The sequence below is a fragment of the Mustela putorius genome, unplaced genomic scaffold, assembly GCF_011764305.1.
Source record: "Mustela putorius furo isolate JIRA1106 unplaced genomic scaffold, ASM1176430v1.1 tig00003988_pilon_pilon_pilon, whole genome shotgun sequence".
Lineage (NCBI taxonomy): Eukaryota > Metazoa > Chordata > Mammalia > Carnivora > Mustelidae > Mustela > Mustela putorius.
Window position 1 is genome coordinate 12,899,074 of NW_025422127.1, and position 11,877 is coordinate 12,910,950.

Consider the following 11,877-nt stretch of genomic DNA (forward strand, 5'->3'; position numbering starts at 1 on the left):
TAGGAGTTTTAAATATATTTAATATGTTTTGAATATTTGTCCTTTCTCATACATATATATGTATATATACACACATTTATATATCCTTTTTCATATATATAATATATATTATATATATGGTGAATATTTTCTCCCAGTCTGTGGCTTGTCTTTTCCCCTTTTTAGTTGTCTTTTGATGAGCACAAGATTTGAATTTTGATGACTCCAATTTATCATTTAAAAATTTTATGGTTAGAGGGCACCTGGGTGGCTCAGTGGGTTAAAGCCTCTGCTTTGGGCTCAGGTCATGATCCCAGGGTCCCGGAATCGAGTCCCGCATCAGGCTCTCTGCTCAGCAGGGAGCCTGCTTTCCTTCCTCTCTCTCTGCCTGCCTCTGCCTACTTGTGATCTCTGTCTGTCAAATAAATTAAAAAATAAGTAAATAAAAAAAATAAAAATGTTATGGTTAGCACTTTTTGCATCCTGTTAACAAATATTTTCCTACTCCAAAGTCATGAAGATATTTTCCTATGCAATCTCCTAGAAGCTTTATGGTTTCAGTTATCATGCATGGTTTTACGATTCATCTTTTATTCGCTCTTATTTGAGAGAGAGAGAGAGCTCAAGCAGGAGGGGGGGTAGAGGGAGAGGGAGACAAGCAGTCTCCCCACTAAATGGGGAGCCCGAGGCAAGGCTCAATCCCAGGACCCCAGTATCATGACCTGAGCCGAAATCAAGAGACTGATGCTTAATTGACGGAGCCACCCACGTGCTCCTATAATTCATCTTAATTAGCTTTTGTGTGTGCTATGAAATGGGAGTCATACATAATTTTTTTCTATATGAAAATCCAGTTGTTCTAGAACCACTAATTGAGAAGTTCTTGTTCTTCCCAGTGAGTCATAATGGCACCTTTCTCAAAAATCAAGCGATTGTATTCGTGTGGTTTCATTTCTAGATTTCACAATTCTATTTCACTGTTTGTTATGACAATACTACACTGTCTTAACCTCTATAACTTTATATAGTCCTGAAATATGACAGTATCAATTCTCCAATTTTTCTTTCCCCTTCAAAATCGTCTTGCCAATGGGTACACATTTTAGAATAAACATGTTGTTTTCTTCTAAAAGGCTACTGGGATTTTGACTGAGATTGTACTGAATCTGGAGATGCATAGATCAATTTGGGACAAACTAACATCTTAACAATAATGAGCATCCCAAGCTATGAACGTGGGATATCCCTACATTCACTTAAGTCTTCTTTTCTTGTTCCTCAAAAATATTTAAAAATTATCAGTGTAAAGCTCTTGCACATATTTTGTTATATTCGTTCCCAATAATTTGATTTTTTTGGGGAAGCTGTGGCAAATGATTCTATTTTTTAGTTTTATTTTCCAACTGTTCACTGCTAGTATATAGAAAATATATAAGTATATAACTATATATAAATATAGTATATATAGATACATATAAATACGATTAATTTATGTATATTAACCAATGATCTTGCTAAATTCATTTGCTAGTTAAAGCAGTCTGTTTTTAGATTTCTTTAGATTTTTTCTATGTCTGCTTTCATAGATAAAATTTAATTTTTTATTTTCTAATATTTATGCATTTTATTTCTCTTTCCTTCCTCATTGCACTGACTATGACCTCCAGTATAATGTTAAATGGAAGTGTGAGATTGGACATCTTAGCCTGTTCTTAGAGCAAAGTATTCAATATTTGACTATTAAGTTTCATGTTAATCAGTCTTTAGGAGATATCTTATCATTAAAGAAGTTCTTATTTATTCTCAATTTTTTGGTTATGGTTAGATACTGAATTTAATAAAATATTTTGATTTTTTTACTGTGTTAAAATGATCATACTATTTTTTCCTTTATTCTCTTAATGTGATATATGCTGTTTTTCAAATGTTGATCTCATCTTTCCTCCTACCCTAAATCCCACTCATAATATATTATTCTTTTCACATCTTGCTGAATTTGATTCGCTAATACTTTTATGAGGACTTTTTAATGTGTGTATGTTCATAAAGGATATTGGTTTGAATTTTCTTTTTTTGTAATGTCCTTCTCTGGTTTTAGTAGCAGGGTTATTTTTAGCTTCAGAAAATTAGTTGAGAAGCATTACCTTTTTACTGAACAAATTTGAATTTCACTGTAAAATTTTCAGCGCCTGGAGTTTTCTCTTTACAAGATTTCTCTTTACAAGTACTTTAATACATCTAGAGCTAGTCACATTTTCTATTTCTTCTTGTGTCTGATTCAGTGAGCTGTGTTTCTCAAAAAAATTATCCACTCATGTAAGTCATCCAACTTATTGGCTTAAAGTAATCAGCATAATATCCTTCCATTTTTCTTTAGTATCTATAGTTTGAAATAATATCTCCTTTTCATTCCTGATACTGGTTATTTGTGTTGTTTTTCTTCTTGATCAGTCTTGCTGGGGCTTTATTAATCTTACTCATCTTTGTTCTATATTTTTATATATCTGTTTTCTCACTTCTTAATTTATGTTCTTACCTGTATTATTTCCTTCTTTTCATTGCATTTCATTTACATTTCTTTTTCTAGTTCCTTGAAATGGATGCATTTAAAGCTATACATTTCTAAGTGTTAGTTTAGTTGCTTCCCAAATTTTTACATTCTATTCACATTATTATTCAATTAAAATATTTTCCAATTTTTCCCCTAATTTCTTCTTTGACTCATGAATTTTTGAAAAATATATTGTTTAATTTTCAAACATTTAAAGTTTTTCCATTATTTTTCTGTTTTCTATGGTTAATTTTTAGTTTAATCCTGTCGTGGCCTGAGATCATACTTATATGATTTCTGTTCTTTACATTTTATGAATATTTGTCTTTTAGTTCAGCATATAGTGTGTTTTAGTAAATATTCCTTGTGTATTTAGAAGAATGAATATTCTACAGTTGTTGCATATAGTGTCCAAGACATGCCAACTGGGTCAAGTTGAATAAAACTGTTGTTCAAATCTTTTATAGCCTTTTTTTTTCCGGTTTTACTGGGGTTTTGTCTGTTTATTCTATCCCCTGACCGCTTTCAGTTCTGTACACTTATGCTTCACATTTTTTGGAGCTCTATTATTAGGTGCAGGTGTGCTTTGGATTGTTATGTCTTCCTGATGAATTGATCTTTTTTATAATTCTTTAATGCCTTTCTTTAACTTGGAAATAATTTTTTGTCTTAAAGTTTAGTTTTCTCTGCTGCTAATATAACAAAACCCAGCTATATATATTTATATATATATTAGTATATATATAAAATTATAACCAGCTTTCTTTAGGTTAAATTGTGCATGCTATATCTTTTCCCATCTCTTTATTTTCAGCCTATCTGTGCTCATATATTTAAAGTATGCCTCTTGTAAACAGCACATAGTTGTGTTACTTTTTTTAGTCTATTTGAAAATCTCTACATTTCAATTGTTGTTTTCAGTGTATTTATACTTAATATAACCACTGATGTGATTGTATTTAATTCTATTCTCTTGCTATTTTATTTGTCACATTTACTTTCTGTTCCTCCTCTCTTCCTTTATTTTTGATTTATCAATTAGTTTTTGTTATTAAATTTTATTTCCATTTCTTTACATTTAATCTTTCATTTTTATGCTTTTGGTTTGTATCTAGTAATAAGCATATATTACATATATGTAATATAAGTTATATATATATAACATATATATATTTCCATTTTTTGGATGTTTTATACTATGCATATATTCTAGAAGATTACTCTAGACATTTTAATATTTATACTTATAAAAATCTGGGCAAGTTTATATTTTTATTCTTTTCTTATTCCAAGAGCCTTGGAAAACTTTATATCCTATATGGTCTGCATATTAATTTTATCTTAGAAGAATTATAGAAGGAAGAAAAAATAGTGGTGAAAACAGTCAGTGAAATAGAAAATTAACATTAAAATATAATTAAGTGGCATCTGGGTAGCTCAATGGGTTAAAGCCTCTGCCTTCGGCTCAAGTCATGATCTTAGGGTCCTGGGATCAAGCCCCAGATCGGGCTCTTTGCTCAGCGGGGATACTGCTTCCTCCTCTCTCTCTGCCTGCCTCTCTGACTACTTGTGATCTCTGTCTATCAAATAAATAAATAAAATCTTAAAAAATAATAATTAAAATCTAAAAAGATTAAGGATATGAGGGAAAATGACCGATAAGGAAGATAAGGACTATCCAACAAATTAACAGTTTTGTTTTTTTTTTAAAGATTCTTATTTATTTATTTGACAGAGAGAGAGCACAAGCAAGGGCAGTGACAGGCAGAAGGAGAGGAAAAAGCAGACTGCCCACGGAGCAGGGAGCCTGACCTGGGACTCAATCCCAGGACCTTGGGACCACGACCCGAGCTGAAGGCAACTGACTGAGCCACCCAGGCAGGCAAATGGTCGGTTTCTTTAAGGAAAAAGAATGTTGGAAATGAAAATAAAAAACAAAAAATAGATCATAGGTGAAAATGTTTTTCAAAAGACTTAAATGTGTGATTGTAATTGTATTCCAAGTAAATCTTTGATAATGAACTGTCAAAACTATTATGTATCTCAGTAAAGCTACTGGAATTCTAGGATTAAGAATTTTTTAAATGAAGAAAGATAAAAGTAATAAATAATCCTGTGTGATTCTAAACAGGAATGCTAGTCATTTATGAAGAAAATAATATCAGGTTGGTCTGAGGTTTCAACAGCATCCTAACATTAGGAAAAAGCAAAGGAAGATTTACAAATCTCAAGGAAAACGTGTTGCACAAAAACTTTCATTTTATCTGAAGGCTCTGAAGGATATTTTTAAAATTCTCTTGACCGTTAGATTGAGCATATTAAATTCACATTTTTCTCGGGCAAAAATGGTCCAACATGGGCAATTTCATATAGTTTAACCTAACACTTGGTGACAAAAAGATAAATGGGAAAGCCATGTTAAAAATATTTAAATACAGAATGACAATTTAAAAAGTATTCGAATTACAATTTCAGGGGTATCTGGGTGATTCAGTCAGTTGCATCGACTTTTGGTTTAGGCTCAGGCCATGATCTCAGGATCATAGAATAGAGCCCACGTCAGGCTCTGCGCTCAGCGGGGAGTCTCCTTGAGATTCTCTCTCTCCCTCCGCTTCTGTCCCTTCACCCCCTTGCCCCATTCTCTCTCTCTAAAAATGAATAAAGCTTTTTAAAAATTTGTGCAAATTACAATATCAGAAGAGAGTGTAAAGGCTATCAATTTGGCAATGTAGGAATAATAATATAAGTAAATCTTGAGATGGAGAAAGGAAAGGAGAGGGGAAGAGGCTTAATTGCACTTATTTCTTCATCCTTAATGTGGGGACAGGGAGATCTGGAATGAATTGAATGTGTACAAAGCTGGGAACAGGGTATGAACTGGCTAGCTCCAACCCATTTATCGTCCTGTTTTCTTTCCCCTTCTCCTCCTCCTCCTCCTCCTCCTTCTTCTTCTTCTTTTTTAAGATTTTATTTATTTATTTGTCAGAGAGAGAGAGAAAGCACAAGCAGGGACAGCAGCAGAGGGAGAGGGAGAAGCAGGGAGCCTGATGCACAACTTGATCCCAGGACCATGGGGATCATGACCTGAGCCTAGGGCAGACACTTAACCAATGGAGCTACCCAGGCATCCCTCTTTTCCTTCTTTAATAGACGTTGGAAAGCTGAAATTCTAGCTCTCCCTATACCTCTTGCCACTAGCACGTACAGGCTAACACCATTTCTAATCAGAGTTGAACGTGCAAATCTGTTTGGAGAAGATTTATTTCTTGAATAAAGAGAAAAAGTCACAAAAGGAGACGACTTTGGCCCTACCTGTCCTAAGAGCTTTTGTTTAAGCCTTTCTTACTGAAGTCCTGGTTGTTGGAGAGAAAAGCCAAATGCATTCTTCGCTGATCTTGATTTTGGTGTCTGGAGGTAAACTGAGTCTACAGGGCATCAGTCTGAGGCAAACGGTCCCATGCTTGTATCTCGGCTCCACCATTTGCTGGCTCTGCGACCCCAGACAAATGACTTACCCTCACTTCGTTTCTTAAATCTGGACAGTGGAGACCCTAAATCTGTAACAGTATTTTGCACATTCAAAAAGTGTGGGGCTAGAGCTTAGCATAGCGACTGGTACATCGTTTGTGTGAATTAGCGGCGGCTCTCTCAAAGCCCAGTGTTGGCCACGCTGCCTCTCTAAGACATGGTCTGAACCCCTGTTCCACAGCCCTGTGAAAATCCACAACGTACTTGTGCGAAGTGGACTTCTAAATGTAGCCCCCAGGATCCCTAGCTCTTGGTAGTTGAGTCCTTGGATGAAATCCCTCTCCTTGAGCCAAGGTTGGCCCTGGTAGTTTGCCTTTCTTTGATCAGAGTATGGCAAAATCAACGGGATGTCCCTTCTCTGCCTATGTTACAAAAGATCATGACTTCTGCCTTGCTGTTAGACACCATGGCCCTCCTGGTTGGTGTTCCCACCTCGAGTCACCATTTTGGAGAGGCCCATGTGGCAAGAAACGGAGGTGGCCTCTAGTTTACAACCAGAGAGGGGATGAAGATTGGCAACAATTATGCGAGTTTGGAGGGGAATCCTTCTCCAGGGGACCTTGTGGATGATACCCCAGCTTTGAACGACACCTTGATCACAGCTGGACTGTAAGAGACCCTGAGACAAAGGACTCAGTTGAGCCATGCCTGGATTCTGACTCCTAGAAAATAGGGCTAATAAAACAAAGTGCTGTTTTAAACTACTACATTTTAGGGTAACGTATTATGCAATAGGTGACTAATGACTTCCCTTAGAATCTTGATATTGGTCATATTTTTCTGCTTTAGCAATCTAGTGTCTCTGTATTTCTGTAAAAATATCCGGTCTGATCCAAATATTTTTTGAGTGAGGTTTTTTTTTTTTTAATTTTTAAGATTTTTTTATTTATTTACTTGAGATATATAGAGAGATACAGTGATCAAGAGAGCAGGAGTAGGGGAACAGAGGGAGAGGGAGACGCAGGCTCCCCTTGAGCAAGGAGCCCCATGCATGCTCGATCCCAGGACCCTAGGACTATGACCCAAGCTGAAGACAGATGCTTAACAAACTGAGCAACCCAAGAGATACTTCAAATGAGGATTTGGGGTTGGGAAAATCTTCATCCCTTCTCTCCTTCTTTCTCTTCATCTGCTCTGAACGACGGACAATAGCAAATTCTTCTTTTGACCTGTGCCAAAGAGTTCCACTCGTGGTTTTGCCCACGGGCCCAAGAATCTGTCAAATAATACTATTCTTTCCTAAGAGAAATTCTGGAAAATCCGTGTTTTCCCATTTTGTTACATGGTAATATTACTAATGTTGGTGGACCGAAATAAAATGCAAAGGGATCATGGGCAAATAGACAGGAGACCAGAAGGCTGAGGTGTGAGGCAAATCTTTAAAGTCGGGGTAAGGGCCAAAGGGAAACTTCTCTGTGCACAGAGAGAGGATGAAAAAAAAAAAAGAGTTTTCACTTTAGCAAGAGACAGAGTGTCTAAGATGTCTTTCTTGCAAAGCAGAGGGTTGCAGGTTAAGTTGTTCATTTATCTGGAATCTTCTAGGTGTTCCTCTTCTGAAGGCCAGAGAATGATGTGACCTGTGTAGCAGGTTCTCACCAGTCCTCTGAAGAACAAAATATCTGTCCAAATTCAAATGTGAAAGATCAGAGAGAAGAATCTGTGGAACCATTCAGCAGGCAACATGGCCTTGGGCTTTCGTCCCCATGTTGCCTGACTCTTGTGGTGTTCCCTTGACCTTGCTGCCTGACAGGGTATACAAAGAGGAGGCCAGAGGAGAATTTCTCATTCTCTTCCTAAAGTTGTTGAGAGGGGGTGAATTAGCAAGATGGAGCCCAATGTTGAAAATGAAAGATTTGGATGTGGAAAATGGGGAAGTACTTCTACTGGATATGTGGGAGTGGTCACCACTTGGAGACTGAATGAACACTAAAGTTCTGGGCAAAGTGCTAGCACCTGGGACCAAGGGGAAGTGCTGGGGGCCAAGTACTCAGGATAAAGCATTAGCACATAGTATTCAAACACAACCTCTCCTTTCATGCCTCCGTGTTTTTACCTTAAGTCCAAGTTGGTGAATGGTGGGGCTGGGATGCTTCTTAGGCCTCCAAAGCACAGTCCAGAACGTTTTCTGCAAGGTGTGGGAAGGACCCACCAATGCTGTGGACTATTGGTGAGAAATCTAGTTGCTCTTTGCACAAAGGAGGAATCACTAGAGCACACCAATAATCCCAAACTTACCAAATGTGGGAACTAGGGCCAGACTTTCACTTTCTTTCCAGATGGCTCCAAAGATTATTTGCTTTCCCTCAACTCTCAGAATACCTCCACTTCCACCCTTACTCTGACTTGAGAAGGAAAAAGGAAAAGCCCTCAGATGGAGCTCACTATGGACACTGAGCCGGCAACTCTTCCTCTTCCAGCTGTGGGTCTAAAGTGATCTCTCTCCATTTGCTCGAGAGTCTATCTTTCCTGCCTTCTTAGCCACTTTGGGGCTACTGATAACTTTTCTGCTCTCTTGTTTCTTCAACTTCTTCCTCCACCTCTGAAGACTTCTCATAAATTTGAAATATGTTCAACCCTCTCCTCTATATAAAAACCTTTCCTCAATCCCATGTCCTTCTCTGGTCATATCTTTCTCTGTCCCTTCACAGCCAACATTTTTGAAAGAGATGCCTAAACTCATTGGACCCTGTTTCTCATGTCTCATTTACTCCTGAGTGCCCTGTAAGCTGGGTTTCATTCCAGTCACCTCAGTGAAACTCTTGTCCCCAAGATCACTCTGCACCTATAAGTCTCTAATCTATGGACACTTTCTAGTTCTCTTCTTATTCGACATCCCACAACATCTGACACAGCTGTCCACTTGCTCCAGGAAACGCTTCTTTCTCTGGCTCCTATGAGACCACTTTCCAGCACCTGGCTGGTTTTCTCCTTCTTTTCTGATTGTTCTTTGATCTATATGCAATTCCTCAAAGTTGCCCACAGAATGGGCTTCTGTCTTGGGTTCTTCTCTGTCCTCAGCCCACTCTCCCTCATGGCTTTATGATGACCCATCAGTAACCCCAAAATCTGTCTTTTTAACACAAATTTCTTTCATCAAAATCCAATTGTCCACTAAAATTTTCCTTTGGAGCTATCTCTGGAACCTTAAATTCAGCATGGTTAAAATGGAAGAACTCACCTTTCCCCCAGACCTGCTCCTCCTTTTGTGTTTTCTCTCTTGTTAAGTGATATTAACACCCACTTGGTTGTCTGAGCCAGAAACCTACACATGACTCTTACCTATTCTTTTTGCCTCACCTTTCACAGCCAATCAGGAAGAAAATCCTGTGATTCTAGATCTGGACTATCTTCCAAATGCTTCCATTTCCATTCTTCTCCAGTGTCACCACCAAGACCAAGCCATGTGTCTCTCCTGGGTTATCACGATCATTTTCTTTCTTTCATTCTTTCTTTTTTTTTTTTTCAAACTGGTCTTCCTCCTTAACACTGCTGATTCCTTTCCATTGGTTCTCCATGTTGCAGCCAGAGTGATCCTTCTCACATACAAACCTCATGGTCGATTAAAGCCTTTCAGTGGTCTCTCATTCCCGTTTGTTCTCCTTGGTCAACAACCTCAGAACTTTTCTCTCATACCAGCCTCTACTTTGGCCCATTGCTAGCCACGTCCAGCCTCACACTTCATATACATCCTAACCCAGGGCTCCCAGGTTGGCTACCCATTGGCCCATTAAAAACCACAGGTGTGTTTTATTTGGCATATGCAGTATTTTTTTTTTAAGTTGAGCCAATATTTAAAATCAGAGAATTTCTCATAAAAGTCCAGGTTTCCAGATTCTTTTGAAAAATTGGAATATACATTTGCACCCCTCCTCCCACCATTCTTGCATGGCCACAATATGTTGGGGCTGAGTATGAGCTGTTCCTTTAGATGGGGCATGATCTCTTGCTCCATCTTAACTATGGCGGTAAGGCTGAGTACTAAGTTAACATGCACACTGGAGGAAAGCGTTAAGACCTATGATAAATGTGCATGTCAGGTACAACAGGAATACAGTTGCGGAAGTGTTGATTTTTGCTCAAGAAATAATAAGAGGAAATGACGTCTGCCCTGCGTCTTGTGGGATAAGCAAACCCACCCCAATAGAAAGCTTGGAGGGACAGCCATGAGGGGAGGTAGCATGAGTCCACCCTAATTCTATAGGTTAAAAGGATTTGTGGTAACAGAATTTCCAAACACATAAAGCAAATCTGAGAGCACTGAAAGAAGCAGCAGGCAACTCCACTAGTATTGCTGGAGATTTCCATGCTCCTTTCTTACCAATGCTTGCCCCGGACAAATCACTCAACCTTTTGGGACTTAGTTTGGTCACCTGTGAAGTGGAACAGTGCTAGTCCATGCTTAATTTTTGGAGCTGTGGGAGTGAAATGGACACGGAAAAACTCAGTAGGCTCTCAAGAGCTTTACGCACGTAAGACTGATCGCTTTCCTCGTGGGTAAAACACAATGTTTTGCTTTTGCTTGTCATCACGAAGCAAACAAAACAGGTCAACAGACTCTTGAGTATTTTCTTTCTGTCCCGTACTGGGCTAGGAATTGAGCTCTAGGGAGGGCTCAGACAACGTGAACACCCTCAGGTGGCTCGCAGTCTAGTACAGAAGGCAGACGCTGGTAATTATATGTTTTATATCTGTATAGTATATGTATATGTGATTATATATATTTTATATAATATGTACGTTACATTATAAGTAACAATTTTTTTTTAAAGATTTTATTTATTTATTTGACAGAGAGAAATCACAAGTAGACGGAGAGGCAGGCAGAGAGAGAGAGGGGGAAGCAGGCTCTCTGCTCAGATGCGGGACTCGATCCCAGGACTCTGAGATCATGACCTGAGCCGAAGGCAGCGGCTTAACCCACTAAGCCACCCAGGTGCCCCCTATAAGTAACAATTTAATGCAAAATGCTTTCACCTAGAGGAATTCAGAGGGCACCAGGCATCACCAAAGCCTAACATTTCTCCCTTCCTTCACTGAGTCAACAAATCTGTACCTACAGGGGTGCCAGGCTCATTCTGGGGTATACAAATGCTAAGTGAGACTGCCAAGGTCCCTTCACTCGTGGATTCCACTCCTGGGGACTGAGTGGTGAAGGTGATGATACTGCTCAGACAATAAAAGAGTAAATAAATCCATACGATCCAATAAAGACAAGTTTTTGAAAGAAGACAAGCAGGGCAAGATAGGAGACAAGGTGGCAGAGGGTGGGGAACTCTAGATGATGTGGTTGGAAGGCACCTCCTTGATAAAGGCCTGAATGGTGTTATGAGTCTGTGAGGTGAATGGTGGTGAGGGTGGTGGACATGTGTGTGTGCTGGGAAGACAGGAGGAAAGCATTTGAGATGGACATCAGCAGCTTTGGCTATATTCATTATTCAATATTTCATTATTATATCTATATTTGGCTATATTCATTATTTTGTATTAACTGTGGTTGGGTGACTAACAGGAAGCATATCTAGGGGTAAAGCTGCCTCTGCAAACTTGGCTGGGGTGGAAGGGGTGGGGTGGGGTGGGCATCCCACAAGTCAGGGACATTCTCTCAGTGACCCAGATGGGAGCCCCACCTTTGGCAGGATTCTAAGGAGGAGTGGGGAGGGAGCTGCACATTCAGCCATCCCTGCAAACCATGCCTGGGGTTGGGGAATGATTCTGAGAGGAAGAGGGACAACCCCAGCAACCTTCTCCTTCTAAGCTTTGTTCCTTCATCCCTTTGCTCCAGTCCGGTTTCCTCAGAAGTGTGTGTGTGTGTGTGTGTG